This window comes from Nelumbo nucifera, chromosome 7, assembly GCF_055504915.1.
Source record: "Nelumbo nucifera cultivar China Antique chromosome 7, China Antique-T2T, whole genome shotgun sequence".
Taxonomy (NCBI): Eukaryota; Viridiplantae; Streptophyta; class Magnoliopsida; order Proteales; family Nelumbonaceae; genus Nelumbo; species Nelumbo nucifera.
Genome location: NC_142655.1, coordinates 29,654,019 through 29,671,128, shown reverse-complemented (window position 1 = coordinate 29,671,128; position 17,110 = coordinate 29,654,019).

Sequence of the window (17,110 nt, the reverse complement as noted above, 5' to 3'; positions counted from 1 at the left end):
TATATATATATAATAATTTTATTTTTTATGTATGATAATAAATAAATTTTATAATTCTTATTTTTGTATGTAAAATATAAAAATAATTTTTATATGTATATTTTTATTTTTTATTTTTTATATATAATAATAAATAATTTTTATAATTCTTATTTTGTTGTATGTAAAATAAAAAAAATATATTTTTATATGTATAATTTTTAATTTTTAGAAAAAAATTAGCTTGCAGTCAAGCTTGAGCCGAGCCGAGCTCGAACTTGCAACCTTTGAACCGAGTCGAGCTTGAGCTCAAGTCTCTATCTCGAATCGAGCTTGATCTCAATCTTGAGCTTGAGCCTAAGACTATTTAAGCAAGTCGAGCTCGAATAGCCAAGTATTCAGCTCGACTCGACTCGAATCCACCCCTAACTGTATGAATCGTGCTAGGCCTGTGGTTTCAGGTAGGTAGGTCGGCATGGCTCGACTTGTAGGCCCGCCCGAAGAACTAGCCATTGGAGACACCCCCCCCCCCCCCAAAAGGCTAGTTTCAACTTTTTAGGGATTTTTTTACAAAAATACCCCCTAATAGCTATAACTAGCTATATAAGGGGTATTTATGTATTTTAGCTTTAAGGGGAGATAAAATGACAATAATGCCCCACAAAAACTATATAACAACTAGTTTAGGAGCATTTAGGTAAAGTAATAAATGACTTTATAATGACCAAAATACCCCTCCCAACAACTAAAAAATAACTAGTTTTTAGGGTATTTTATAGAATTAAATTATTTTTTATTCCTATAAATAGTCTTATCCTCCACTATTCTCATCACACCAATTCTCATACTCTCTTTTATTCCTATAAATAGCCTTGTCCTCCACTATTCTCATCACACCAATTGTCACTCTCTCTTATACTCTCTCAAATCTGAATCTCTTCTCATACATCATACTCATACTCTCTTTACTCTCCAATTCTCAACTTGATTCAAATTTCAACAAGAAGAAAGTTTGTTCAGGTATCTCAAGTTAGCAATTTGGAAGACTTGGAGGCTTCAACTGTTGAAATCAAGTTGAAATTTTGAATCGATAATTCGAGTAAGTGCAATTAAATTAATTTTATTTTTTATAATTAAAAAAAATTGGGTGGTTCCTCCTCTCGCTCTCAACACCAAATCCACAATGTGGTTGATGTCGACAATGTGAAAGTTCAATCACAATATGATAGTGTAAACGTCGATATGGATACTATTGATATTATCGGCATTCCCACCCCTAGTACTACTACTAGAGGTAAGGGAAAGAAAAAGGAAAACACTAGGTTGATTAGCCCAGTGTGGACAATTTTTAAAATAGAGGAGTTTAAGGGAAAAAGGAAAGAGAGTTGTTTGTCAAAAATGTAGGAGTGACTTCAGCTATAGTACTAGCCACTTGGGCAAACATTAAAATGCCATTTGATGAAATAAGAAGAAAAAGGAAAAGAAATATCACAAGCACAAATAGGAAGTGAGATTTTTGATACTTTTAAATATTCCCAAGAAAAAAAGAGGCAATAATTAGCAAAATATATTGTGCATGCTTAACATCCATTTTTATTAGTTGAAGATACTAAACTTGAAAATTTTTACGAAATTTGTAAATCCACAATTTAAACAAGTTTCTAGAAGTGCTATTAGAATATATGCTTTAAAATTTTTTTATTCATATAAACAAATTTTAATTTCTACGTCAATCTGAATTCTAACATTGCAATTACTTCTAATATTTGGACATTTAGATTTAAGTTATATTTGTGTTACTAGTCATTTTATTGATGAAAAATGACTTTTACATAAAAGAATTTTAAGTTTTACTAGGCTTGAATATTCACATACTGGCCCAATTATTGCTGCAAGTATTTTAAATACTTTACATATTTATGGAATTGAAAACAAACTTTTTTCTATTAGTTTTGATAATGCTAGTAATAATGATTTAGTAATAAATATTTTAAAATCTAAATTAAAACCATGTTTAAATGGTAAATTATTTCATATTAGATGTGCATGTCACATCTTAATTTTTGTATTCAAGATGCTTTGAATATTATTTCTCATAGATGGAATTCTACATATTCTATATTCTATATTAGAAAGTTGTATTGCTTATAAACAAATTCTTAATGATTTTTATAATGCAAAAATGCCACATGATCCTATACTTATTTTTTATGATGTAACTAATGAATTTTCAGGTGTTTATTATTCAACTAGTTGTCTTTTAGTTAATCAATTATTTATAATTAGTGAATATTTGCAAAATATAGAAAAAATCCACAATTTCAAAGTATTATTAGAATAATGAAAAATAAATTTAAAAAATATTGGGAGAAAATTTCTCCCTTTTATTGCTTAGCTGTAATATTAGATCCTAGGATTAGGAAAGCTGGTTTAGAAATTTTACTTGAATCATATTATGAAAATATGAATATTAAAATTAGAAATAAAATAGAATAAGTTAATAGTTTATTATTTGAAACATATAGTTTATATGAATCTCAAGTGGTAGGGCATAGGAAATCTTGTATAGGTGCAAGTTCCACTTATGAAACAACTAGTTCCAGTAGTGAAAAAGCCAAAATTCAGTATCTAATACATAAGAGGCAAAAATCTACTAGTAGTTCATCAGCAAGTTCATTTACTAAACTTAATTTTTATTTACAGGCAAGTGTTTATACTTCAACTGATTCCTACAATGAGGGATAGGATAATTTTGATATTTTAGCCTGGTTGAGAGGACATGAAAAAAACTATTCAGTCCTTGCCGCCATGGCACGTGATCTACTAACATCTCCGGTGTTTATCCATCGGAGTCTTATTTTAATGTAGGTACTAGGGTGCTGGACGACAAGAGAAACTATGTGAATGATGAAGGTTTGGAGATGTGCACCTGCCTTAAAGATTGGTTGGATGTTGAGGATACATTACAAGACAAAGGAGGGCATGACATTACACCTGATGTTTCACCTGAAGCAGATGATGAGAATCAAGGAAATGATTAAATGAAGAGGCAAGTGCAGGTAGAACTTGAAGAAAAATGATGAAGCCAGTAATTTTTTTTTCCGTGTACTCAATATTTTATTATTTCAATTGTTGTAATTTTTTCAATTTTTTAAATTATTGTAATTTTTCAATTTTATTTAAATTAGTTGTTATTTTTTCAATAATGTAATTTTTATTTTCAATTTATAATTGTTTTATATTTTTTATATTTTATTCCAATTTCTATATTTCATTCATCCATTGTCCATTGACCATTGTATTGTTCAAATTCAAGAAATAAAATTCCTATTTTTTAATTTATTGTCCATTTTGTATTTTGTTAAGTACTTAAGTATTTTTTTAATTTCTTTGTTAGATTTTCTATTTTTTCAATTTGTTCTCAAAGCTCAAAGGAATTATTGAAATGAGGACAATGAAGTATTAAGTAGCAAAAAAAATCAAAATGTCAAAAAAACAAAAGTTTGGCCTAGTTCGACCTAGGCCCAAGGCCTGGCCCGTAGCCTAGCCTGACACGGGCTAGGCCCACGACACGGCCCACAACCCACACAACCCGGCCCAGCATGGGCCTGCACGGGCTCGAACTTGAACCCTTCTTAAAGCCAACATCTCCATTGATTCTCCCAATGAAAAACAAAAAGAAAAAAAATAATTTTTCTAATGCTTATATCAGGAAAAACCTAATACAATTTGTTTAAAAAGGAAAAACAAAATTAATTACATATTATGTGCTACATAGGAAACCAGCCTATGTGCTTTCATCTTCGATGAAACAAAGAATATGATCATCACCACACTCCAGCCATTCAAACATTGAATCCAACATGAAATATCATCAAATTATAGTAGAAATAAAAATTATTTAGATCATATGCCCCAAGATATGAGAATCGAATTCCCAAAGAAAGTAGAAAACCACTCAAATTGGTTAGGCATGTTCTAGGCAATTTATTCCAAGAATCAAATTGATCAATTCTAATCCTAGATCAGAACCATATGCTTTAATGCCACTATTATATGGATTGATTGAAGCCTAAAAGGGTCAAACCTTGCTAGGTTTTCAATTGAAAAAATTAAATCATTTATCAGCCCAAGGATAGAGAATTCAAAATTCTCATGGAGAAACAGTTTTATCCTTGGATCAATCTAGGGTTAGATGATCAAATTTGATGTCTAAATCAAAGTTAGAACCATCCTGCTATAGATATTATAATTGCAACTCCCAAAGTAGTGGTTCACGCCCAAAATTCATGTCCAAATCAAGTCCAAAAACTCAAAATGGTGCAACCTAAAACTAAGAACTTGATCTAGTGTGTTTATGTGAATTGATGTATACTCCAATGACCTTCTTTGAATGCAACTATTAATGACTTGAATGTACTATGTTTTGGCTGGAAAAACTCAAGGAGAGAGAAAAAAAACTCTCCTTTCAACCTCGGTCAAACTAGGGTTTGGTAGATGTAGAATAGATAATTTCTAGCAAGACTTTCTTCAACTCTAATATATATAGAGCTGGAAAGTTGTAGTCCTACTAGGAGTTTCCAAATCAGATTTTTAACTTGATTAGAAGTTTTATAACTTGGGAACCTTTATAATTATATTAGAAATAAACACAACCAAAGCCCATTCCAAGTTTGACTCAGATTATCCAATTATCCAATTCTTGCTCAAACTAGGTATAGGACTAGTCAAACTAGTCTATGTAGGGATTGAATCAATTCACTCAAACCTTTTGATTCACAAAATCAACTAGCCCATTAGACCGGAATAAGTCCTCACACTAAACCATACCATTGGAAGAGTCACCAAAAAACATTTTTTCTTTGTTATAATTTTTTATTTTCCTAAGCTCCATTTTCCAAAGGCCTAGGTGGCAACTCCATTATTACTTTCAAGAGGAACAAAGGAGAGTGTGAAGGGTTATTCCCCTCAAACACATTTTCTTTTCAGATTATCACAACCCTCGCCACCAACCTTACCCATTAGCCTAAAATAGGAGGCTAGCAACAAATAGGTATGGTGGGAAATGGTATGAGAGAGAGAGAAGGAAAAGGAAAAGGAAAAGAATGATGAAAGCAAAATAGGGAATCTAAACACTAAAAGAGCTTATTTAGTTATAGAAATATAGTACCTACAATCTTGTTTTAATTCTCCATTCCCATTTTCTCATTCTACTTCTCAAATTCTTGCATCATCTTATGTAATGATAGCAAGTTCATTTTTCTGGTCATCTACCCCATCGCCTTTGTAACACATTTCATGGCCTCCCCCATTACTTGTGTTGATTTCAACATTTGAATTCTAAGAGCAACAACTTGTGTTAAGGAAGCTAAGTCGTGAGCCAAAAGGTGTGGTAGAATGAAAGGAAAGACATAAACATAACTATTTGTCATCAAATTGTAAAACAATGAAACAATTTTTGCAATTTCAGCTTTTTTGTGTGGTCATTTCAATCTCCTAAAAAAGCTTTAAAAAGGACACAAGTTATTGAAAGGAGAGGACTGAATTGTCTACTTTTTGTTTGCTCCTTCAAACCTAACAAATTTGATGAATAATAACTGAATCTAGTAGGGGTCCATCCAATTACCAAAACTTGAAAGAAACCAAAAGAAATATCTCTCTCCTCTTGATTGCTCTTAAAACTCAATTACAGCTCTGGTGAGCTACCTTCCTTCAATTAATTTCCCTTAATAACTCATCATTGACAACCATAATAAGTTTCATTATTGTTTCTTCTTGATTCCTTTCCTTGAGCCATAGAGTCTAGAACTTAAAATGGAGAAAAGAAATGAATTAGGCAAAAAACCAAGACATTCTTAGGATTATTGATGATAAAGTGGCCATTGTTCTAGGTAGTTGAATGAGACGTACCAAGGAGGGTGAGATGATCAAAATTTGTAGGGGTAAAGCCATGGTGAGCTTTGGTGCTACCCATGAGAGTATCAAAGATGATGAGAAATGAGGAAGTGACTATTGTTCTAGGTAATTCGATGAAGTAATAGCCCAACTAGACAAGAATAGGACTTTTTGTTGAGTGCAATAGGATGCTATTGTGAAATGCAGGAGGGCAAAATAATAAATAGGGAAGTTGGAGAGACTTATCAGTAGAGGTGTGTCTGTAACACTATCCTTAAGCAGAATTTCACCTCCTTTGGATCAAGTCTGATGTAGTACATATATATTAGCATTCTACTCTAGGATTCAACAACCTTGAAGGCACTCAGTAACCATGCACTCAAAATACAGAGTCACATGAACAATAGAAAACTTTAACTTGATAATAATTAATGCAGATGCAAACGAAGAATATGGAGTATTTTTGGACTGCTACATGGGTATTTAAAGACCCATTGGAAAATCTTTGGGAAGGTTGTAAACAAAAGAAGTCACCATTACTTTTAATTGAATTTAAAACCAAATTTAAAAGTCACTTTTAAATGAAAAGTCATAAGAAGTTAAAAATTTAAATGGAAAGATTGTAAAAAGAAATGTGAACGGATAACCCATACCCACACCCATGCTTAACCTGATCCATCCTGATGCAGCTTGGTTCAATGCATATGTGATAAAGAGTTCCCAAACACCACCCAAGCCAAGGACCATGTATGTATATATACACCCCTCATTTGGGTTCCATAAGGCAAAGGCCAACTCCTAGTAATATGTACAAAAACCTATGATATATACAATTCTAGGACGAATGCAATTTTTCAAATACATAAAACTACTAATAATTTAGGAGTATTCCAATTGAGATACAGTATTGCCTTTACTTTTGACTAAGTGAATACTATGATCATATTGAATTTTTACAGGAATACTATCAAAATGTCCAAACCTTTTAAGTATTTTCTTAACATCCGCTTTGCCTAAATCTTTTATATCAAATTTGGACATTAAAAATTTCTTAGTATAATTCACAATTATCAAATCAACATATATCATGATTAATATGTAATCAACATATAAAGTGATTAAAACTCCACAATTACCATCAAACTTATTATAAACACATGTATCACTATTATTTATGACAAAACCATTAAAAACTAATACATTATCAAATTTGTTATGCCATTGTTTTAGTACATGTTTTAATCTATATAAAGATTTTACTAATTTACATACTTTATGTTCTTGTCCTAGAGCCTTAAATCCTTCTGGATGATTCATATAGATTTCTTCCTCAAGGTCTCCATTTAAAGATTCAGTTTTGACATCCATTTATTGAAGAACCAATTTATGTATTGAGGCTATAGCTAAGAGTACTCTAATCATAGTAATTCTATTTACTAAAAAAAGTAAACCTTCTCATTGTTTGTACTCTTTAAGAACTAACCTCGCATTGAATTTATCAATTATTATCAATATTTTAAATTTTTTTTCTAAAAACCCATTTATAACCAATTGACTTAACCCCTTTAATTAAACCAACTAATTCCCAAGTATGATTAGATAATATAGATTCTAGCTCACCATTTAATTCCCTCTTTTCAAAATGTTGCTTTTGATAGGGTTATGGATTTTTTATAGGTTTTAGGATCCTCATCAACTATGTAAACATACCATCACTCAAATTAGTTTCTTTTTTTGCTCTTCTACTTCTTCTAAGTTTAAATTCTATTTTAGAATTATTATTCGGCTCTTGGGTGTTTGAAAATGCAATCAATTTATCAATCCTAGTTTCTTTATTTGTTTCAACCCCTTTATGATGAAAAATGGTTTTGAAAAACTCTACATCTTGAAATTCTAAGATAGTGTTGGGCTCTAAAATATTGTTTTTAGATTTTAATACAAGAAACCTATAGGTTGCACTATTTTGTGTATAAACTAATAAATGTGTAATCCATAGCTATTGGTTCAATCATTCTCCTTTCAGGTTTTGGGATTCCAAATATTTCTAAACACTCCCACCATTTTAGAAATTTTAAATTTGGTTCATAACCCTTCTAAAGTTCATAGGGTGTTTTATCAATTTTCTTGTGTGGAATTCTATTTTGCAAAAAGCAAGAAGTTATTATGGATTTTCCCCATATATTTTGAAGTAAACCAAAACTTATTAATAAAAAAAATCATCATTTCTTTTAAAGTCCTATTTTTTTTTCTTTTTGCTACTCCATTTGACTTTGGAGAGTAAGGAGCAATTGTCTCTTAAATAATTCGTACATTTTTACAAAATTTCTTGAGGGGTTGAGAATCATCTTCTCCTCCTTTATTAGTTCTAAGTCTTTTAATTTTCTTACCCAACTACATTTCAACTACATTCTTGTATTAAAAAAAAAAATTTCTTCTACTTCATCTTTACTTCTAAGAAAATATATTTTAGTAAATGTAGAAAACTCATCAACAAAGATTAGATAATAGGATTTTCCTCCTTTATGCATAGTGCTTTCATATCCTTTAGGTCACTATGTATTAGACCAAGCAATTTCTTTTCTCTTTTTACTATTTTATGACTTTCATGGGTAAAGTTTGATTTTACACAAATTTCACATTTGTTAAAGTTAGTTTCTAAAAGATTAGAGATTAATCTTACTTGCTTCATTTTCCTTAAATATGGAAAATTAACATGCCCTAGGCTACCATGCCACATATTAACAGAATAAAAATATAAGTAGAAGAAGTATAAGAATTTCCATTCAAGATTTCAAGTACATTCAATACAAACAAGCCATTGTTGCATTAATCCTTTCCAACAAATACCTCATTTTTGCGAAGTTTGAGTTTATAAAAATTCAAAGGAGCGTTTTACTCCAACTTTGTTAAGAAAGGAGCCCAAGATCAAGTTTCTATGGATGTGAAGGACATGAAGCACATAAGAAAGGGATAAGATTTTCCTAGAGGTCAATTTCAAGAGAACATTTCCTTTGCCAACGACAAAAGCAAGCCTAGAGTCTCCTGAGAAAACCTGCTCACTCTCTTCAATGGGAGTATAAGATTAGAAACAACTTTGGTTACTACAAATATGTCTTGTAGCACATGTATGGTTGGAAACAAATCGATCTTTTCACAAGCTAATCGAGCTTGGCTCATAAAAAGCTCGATTTGGCTTGGTTTAAACTAAGCTTCGAGCCAAGCTCGAGCCTAGTGAAGCTCGGCTCGTAAGGCTCGCAAACCTAATCGAGCCTCATATATATATAATTTTTATTATATGTATACATACATGCATATATATATACATACATAGATATAATAAATAATTTTTATAATTCTTAAGTTTTTGTATGTAAAATAACAAATTATTTTTATATGTATAATTTTTATTTTTTATAGGAAGCTTAGCTTGCAGTCAAACTCGAACTTGTGAGCTTTTAAGTCGAGCTGAATTCGAACTCATGTCTCTAGCTTGAATGGAGCTTGAGCCTGGCATTGTTTTGGCAAGCCGAGCTTGAATAGCTAGGTATTCGACTTGGCTCATTTTGAATCCACCCCTAAACACATTTATCCATTATCCCTTTCCTTTAAGTTTGTTATCATATTAACTTTATAAACCACCACCACAGCAATGACGTTGGATTTAGTTAAATTGACTGAATTTTTGTTATTGTTGTTAGTGTTTCCATTACCTGAATTTTTCTTGTTAAGTTTGCACTTAAGTTCCCAATGTCCTTGCTTCCCACATCTCATGTACCTTTCTTCTTGAAGTTAGGGTTGAAATTCTTCTTAAATTTCTTACCTTGGTGGTCATCTCCTCCATTCTTTCCTTTAGTCCTTTCATGCTTCTTTCCAACTTTGTCTTCAATGAAATTTGCCTTCGAGGCCACTTTACTCATTGCATTAGCTTGTTCCTTTTCTCTATTCTTTTCTTCAATGCTAATGTGTACCACCAACTCTTAGTGTCATTTTCTTTCGCTTTTGATTCATGTTATTCTTGTAATACTTCTAAGATATAGGGGGCTTCTCAATGAGAGCCCCTATAACAAATTGCCCCTAGAGTGTAATGCCTTCATTTGTAGTTTGTTGATAATCATGTGTTAGTCATGAATTTGTGATGTGTGTGTGTGTGTGTGTGAGAGAGAGAGAAAATTACAATGGGGTGTAAACAATAAACACCAAACAATTGGTTGCTCATCACATTTAACAAAGCATGGCGACAAATTTTATTAGTGAGAGTCCAAGTTTAAGTGAGTGTAGATTTGACAGGTTTATATTGATCTTTAAGTGAGGAATCATCTAATATATAGGCAACAACATGGATTTCTAACAAAGAATAAATTTTGTGTTGCCAATACATGAAATGAGTTCCATCATAATGTTCTACTTTTGAGACATCGAATATGACAATTTTAGTAGTATCCATGATAAGTAGGTAATTAGAAATATAGAAAAGAGAAGAACAATTTTGCTTAAGTCTGTTGAGTGTGTAGTAGGATGCTATTGTGAAATGTAGGAGGAAAAATTATAAATAAGGAAGTTGGAGAGATTATTAGTTGAGGTGTGTTTGTAACATAGTCCTTAAGCAAAATTTTGCCTCCCTTGCATCAAGTTTAGTGTAATACAGGTATATTGGCATTCTACTCTAGGATTCAATAGCCTTGAAGGTACTCGTTAACCATGCACTCAGAATATTGAGTTACACGAGTAGTAGCAAACCTCAACTCAATAATGATTAATGCAGAGGCAAATGAAGAATAGGGAATGTTTTTGGATTGCTACGACCAGGGGTATATAAGGACCCATCGACAACACTTTGGAAAGGTTGCAAACTAGAGAAGAGTCACCATTTACAATCATTATTGAATGGATGTGAATATTAAAATAAGAGTTACTTTTATTTGAATTTAAAACATAATTGAAAACCCACACCTTGACCCAACCTAGCTAGGGCTGCAAGTTGGACTGGGTTAGGTCGGGTTGAGGGCAACCCTAACCCAATCCTAACTCTAACCCAACCCAACCCAACCCAACCTTCTTCCCATCCTTTAAAACCTTATAGAATTTCTCGATTTTAGATCTTAACACAACTTTTACTACATAGATTAATTGTATGTTTCATTAGTATTTGTTTGTTGACGTTATTTTTTTGTTCTTTTAGTACAAAGTTCAGAAAAACAAGTGTTAGAAATGACTATTGTTTATTATGAGTTATGACTTATGATAGATCTTTCTTGGGCGGCAAACAACATCGAGGAGATGAAGAATAAAATTTTCAAAAAACATAAAATAATGTTATTAAGGTTTTAGCCTTTCTTATTAAGATTAAGTGAAGTGATTATCTTAAAAGAAATACATGATACTATGTGGTGGGGGCTATACAAATATCATGCATCTAAATAAATCAATGTATGTTATATATTACATATAACATATATTTATATATGACATTTACTATAGAGTCGGGTTCGGGTTGGGTTGGGTTGGCTAAGAGGTCAACCCTAACCCAACCCGAAGTAAAGTTGGGTTTATGAATTTCAACCCTAACCCTAACCCAAACATCAATCCGACCCAACTGAATCCAACTTTTACCCAACCTGGCCCAAGTTGCAGCCTTAAACCTAGCCTAACCCGATGAGGCTCAGTTTGGCTTAGCATACGCATGATAAAGATACATATTTGATTCATGTTCCCTTGGTATGTTTCTGTGTAATACCCTTAAACTGGACACTTAATGAGACTCGTGTTAGTTTAGAATGTTCATAGCCAGTGGGTCGGTCTGGGGAGACCTATCCTGACAAGGCTGACACTATAGTGCCACCAAGTCGGTTGGGGTGGCTTGTCTCAGCTGCCAGGGTGAGACCCTAGGCACATATAGTGTAGGATTAATTGAATCTTTGAACTGGACCAGATTTCCAGTATTGCCCTGGACCTTGGAGATTGATGGGCAAAACTGGAAAGTTACACCCGACCCCTAGACTCGATTATGATACTGCACTAGGTGTCGGATTAGGCTGTCTTTGATGTACCAATCAGTGAGATCCTTAGCGGGGGTCAAAACCTGGGTATGTTGGGACAGTCCGAGAATTCATTTGAGTGGCAAGCATTGGCTAAGACACCTACAATGTTACCGCCAAAGACGGGGAAGAATTCAGTATATACATTGCAACAAGGACAGAGGCCATAGGATGCCTACTAGCGCAAGAGGATGAGAGCAAGGTAAAAATCCCCATATATTACACCAATAGGACCCTGAAGTCAATGGAAATGAACTATTCTCACATGGAGCAACAGTGCCTGGCCTTGGTCTTTGACACACAGAAATTTCGACACTATATCCTAGGGCAAAAAGTGTGGCTCATTGCACGAAGTGACCCCATCAAATTCTTCCTGGGTAGATCTCCCCTTTCCGGCAAACTCGTAAAATTGATGATGTAGCTCAACGAATATGAGATAAAGTACACACAACCTAAAGCCGTCAAGTGTCAAGTAGCTGCCAATCTACTGGCTGCCTTTCCATCAATTTCCAACTTCCCTATATCAGAGGAAATCCCCAGAGAGATACCCATGGTCGCCCTGGCAAAAAATAGAGAGTGGATCTTGACCTTCGATGGGATAAGCACGAGCACCTCGGGTCGGCGCTGGAGTGACCCTGACCTCCTCGGACGGGCAGACCTCTACGTATTCATTTAAGCTCCAGTTCCCCTATTCCCACAATATAGAAGAGTATGAAGCACTAGTCCTTGGCCTGATAAAAGCGATTGAAGTCGGCGTAAAGAAGATAAAGGTGATTGGTTATGCAAAGTTAGTAATTGGATAGCTTGACGGGAGTACGACGGTAAAAGAGCTCACCATCCGACCCTATGGGACCCTGATCTAAAAACTAGTCTGCGACTTGGATGTAGGCTTCCATAATCAGAGCAGAGCCAAGAATAGTTTTGCTGATGCACTAGCTACCTTAGGGTCCAAGATTCAGGCCAGCCCGGAGCCGATAAAGATTTCTATCCATACGGTTGATAGGCAATCAACTCTCATCCTAAAAGACTAGGTGGAAGATGAGGGGCAAATAGCGGTTGACGATTAGAGATATGGGGTGACAAAAAAACTGAAAGGCCAGACCATAGGGACACAGGACATTAGATTGATCGCAAAATTCCAACTGGTGCATGGGGTGCTATATCATCGAAAGTCAGACGGCGTGAGGACAAGGTGCTTAGGCAAGTAGGAAGCAGAGGCAGTGCTGAACAAAGTTCACAAAGCCACTTGTGGAGATATCACAAGTACCTTGTTCTGTAAACTACAATGGTTGGGATATTATTGGCCTATGATGAAGTGGGACTCCACTAGGATGCAAAGAGAGTGCGATAAATGTGTCCCACGGATAGACAACAAGCAATGTTTAGTGGTCTGCAATGAGGATTAGAGGAAGATGTACATAGAATACCTGCAGGAACACACACTCCCCATCGACATCTAGTTGTGGAGAAAGCTACTGCCCAAAATCAAAAGATTTTACCTCCAAGACGGGGTGCTATACAGGAAATCACACACAAGCAAGCCTCTGCGATGCTTAGCCGGCGAGGAAATTGATGATATATTAAAGACAGCTCATAGCTTTGAACCTGCAACTCATCAAGGCCAGCTTGCCCTGCACAACCACATCCTCCACCTTGGCTTTTATTGGCCAACTATGATGGAAGATATGCAGCGGCATGTGCGCTGGTGCCACAAGTGCCAAATCCATGGAGCAAGGATCCACAAGCCCGCCAACGACCTGCACCCAATTATCACGCCCTGGCCCTTTTACACTTGGAGGGTAGACCTCATAGAAAAGATACACCCACCCTCTAGGGGGTACTGCTTCATTATCGTCGCAACAGATTACTTCACTAAGTGGGCAGAAGTCATTCCCTTACGACAAATTTGTGCCGCCAACATAGTGAACTTCTTGAGACAAAACATCGTCCACCGATTTGGGGTACCAATGCGGACACTGACTGATAACGACCTGTCTATCAAGAATCAAGAGGTCTGTGACCTTTTAGGGCAATATGAGGCGAGATTAGGGACATCAACAACATACTATCACTAGGGCAATGGTTAGGCGGAAGCCACAAACAAGACACTATTAAGGATGCTGAGTAAAGTGGTAGCCGATAATTAGAAGGATTGGGCAGAAAAACTATCGGAGACATTATGGGCTTATCGCACATCAATCAAGAAGAGTCCACAAGCGACGCCTTACTCCCTATTCTAACTAAGGCCAAGAAGCCGTAACTGCTAGTGGAAATCAAAATTGTGTCCACTAGGGCAGCCTTCATAATGGGTAAAAAGATAAGACCAGAAGACCTGGATAATCTACTCGCAGACAAACATGAGATAGTAGTTGAAGTTAGAGACAAAGCTACGGAAAAACAAAGTAAATACAAATAGGCCCTAGCCACCAATTTCAACAGGCCCAGAAACTTTAAAGAAGGGGATAAAGTATTGAAGATGAGTCTCAACGTCAGGCAAGAAAAAATTGCAGGAAAGTTCGCACCAACATGGGAGGGGCCCTACTTGATAAAGGAGACCCACAATTCGGGTTATTATGTACTCAAAACTGTAGACACAAGTGATGACAATGAAACCGTAAATGGCTACTGGTTGAAACCTTACTTTGATTAGTCATCTTTCTTTTTAATCATACAAATGTGCATTTTTTTATGAATAAGTCTGTGATGAATTTCTTTTTAAACTTTCTTCTGACATGCGATACGGTTTCATATTATGACATTGATGTGGATGTTCTCTTTCTTTTAAAATATATATACTTGCCTCGATTATACACTTACTTATATATCTTGTTTCTTATGCTCTCAAAGCCCTGGACACCCCAAGCATCTAAGTAAGCCCCGGCACCCCGGGCACACATACAAAGCCTTGGACATCCCAGGCATTAAAGTAAGCCTCGGCACCCCAGGCACACAAAGCCCCGGACACCCCAAGCATCTAAGTAAGCCCTGGCACACCGGGCACACATACAAAGCCCTAGACACCCCGGGCATCAAAGTAAGCCTTGACACCCTAGGCACACAAAGCCCCAAACACCCCAGGCATCTAAGTAAGCCTTGGCACCTCGAGCACACATACAAATCCCTGGACACCCCGGACATCTAAGTAAGCCTCGACACCCCAGGCACACACAAAGCCCCGAACACCCCAGGCACACATACAAATCCCTGGACACCCCGGACATCTAAGTAAGCCCCGACACCCCAGGCACACACAAAGCCCCGAACACCCCAGGCACACATACAAAGACCTGGACACCCCGGGCATCTAAGTAAGCCACAGCACCCCAGACACAGACAAAGTCCTGGCAACCCCAAGCACAAAAGGCCCTATCAACCCCAGGCACAGAAGGCCCCGACAAACCCAGGCGCAGACAAAGCCCTCGTAACCCCAAACAAAGACGAAAATTCCGATGATCGCAATGGGGGGCTTCACTCTGACTAATCGCAATAAACTAATGGAAATAATCCCCATTTTTTTGTTTCTACATCCACAACAAAGCTTCACTAGTAGACAACAATCTACTCCACTAAAAATAATGAAAGGCCAACCCAGGCTACTCGCCTAAATCATAATCGAGTCCAGTTCGTGATAAGACAGGAACGAGACAAAAGATTGGCATGACCCCCAAATATGGAAGGGACTCGTTCGCACAGACATCGGGGAGGAAGTCTCGTCAACAGATCACATAAACCTCTCCTACCGAAATTCCCAAACACATATACTCGTTTTTCTAGCAAAAAGGAAACCAAAATTTACCACACAGCATCCAGATTAATATGCCATTCGCACTAATGACAGCGACTGGCTGATCAACGGTTTGCGATGGAGCAACATTCAACATTCAACATTGGAAATTTGCTAGCCTACTATGTCTCTATCGCATAATAAGCATAAACGGTAGAGTCATGTACGTGTATTGTGTTATCGCATATCCAAACTACGGATATCCTACAAATCGGTAACATAAACGGTAGAGTCATGTACCATAATCATAAAAACAAGTCGCACACAACAAAAATGGGGATCGAAAAAATTGAGAACTGATTATGTTCTTACAGTTCATGTTCACAGCAAAATCAATCAAATCGTGTAACATATAACAAAGTATTATACAATATTTGGGGCATCCCCAGCACTAACAAGTGCAGATACAACACAAGGTGATCACTTGGTCCACTCCTTCCGGATTGCGACTATTGTCTCTATCGCATGACTAGTTTCTTCAAGTTGCTTCAAGCTCTCCAATTCTGCCTTGTAGTCATCCAGTATCCACTCCTGCCGCACACACTCTTCCTTCACGTCCTTAAGCTTGCTTGTCACCTTGGCAACACCTGCCTCGACAACCTGTCGACGTTCACGAACATCCTCCATGGAACAGAACAAGTCATTCCGCGGTATGTCCCGGCTCGCCTTCCAAAAGGTGTCCGCTAATATCCCAACTCGTCGCTCGACCTGATTCATGAAGAAACCCATTGAGGAAAATGCCTGACATGCCTCCAACCAGCAGGCAAAATCGGACCATGATAGCTCCTCCGGTGGATGACGCGCCACGCGACTCATCAAAGTAGCAATAGTATTAAGGGTAGGACCCACAACGGCCGGATGCAGAAACCACTCCGCACGGATCGCGGTTGATGCAAACTGAGCAACCGCACTGGAGACGTCATACTGCACTTCTTTACCTTGAATGCGCACAGGATCAACCAGTGGGGAATGCAATGGTGGGAGACGGTACTTGTCGCAGTACCCCAATAATTCCTGCCGTATCTGGGTTAGTTCCTCCTTGTAGGTCAACTCCTCTGGAGGGAAGACAAATTCTGGCACAAATTCTGCGTCCTCGTCCCCTAAATGACGTTCTAGGTCCCCCGAGACTTCAGGGGCCACAATCTCATCGCGAGCAGGATGTGACGGGGCATCTCCGGAAGAATTGCCAGCCACATTAGAGGACCGGGACTCTACAGTGACTCCCCCTCCAGCATACCCAAATGTGTCCGCATCAACGGCAGGTTCCTCACACTATGTCGCTACCTCCGGCTCCGTCCCCAGTTGACGGGCTTGGCGCACCTCCTGGACATCAGAGCGCATCGCGTTGTCGCCACCTCCGGTGTCCCCAACCACCACGGGTTCAGCCATGGGGGGCTGCACTGCCTTCAAATCCTCG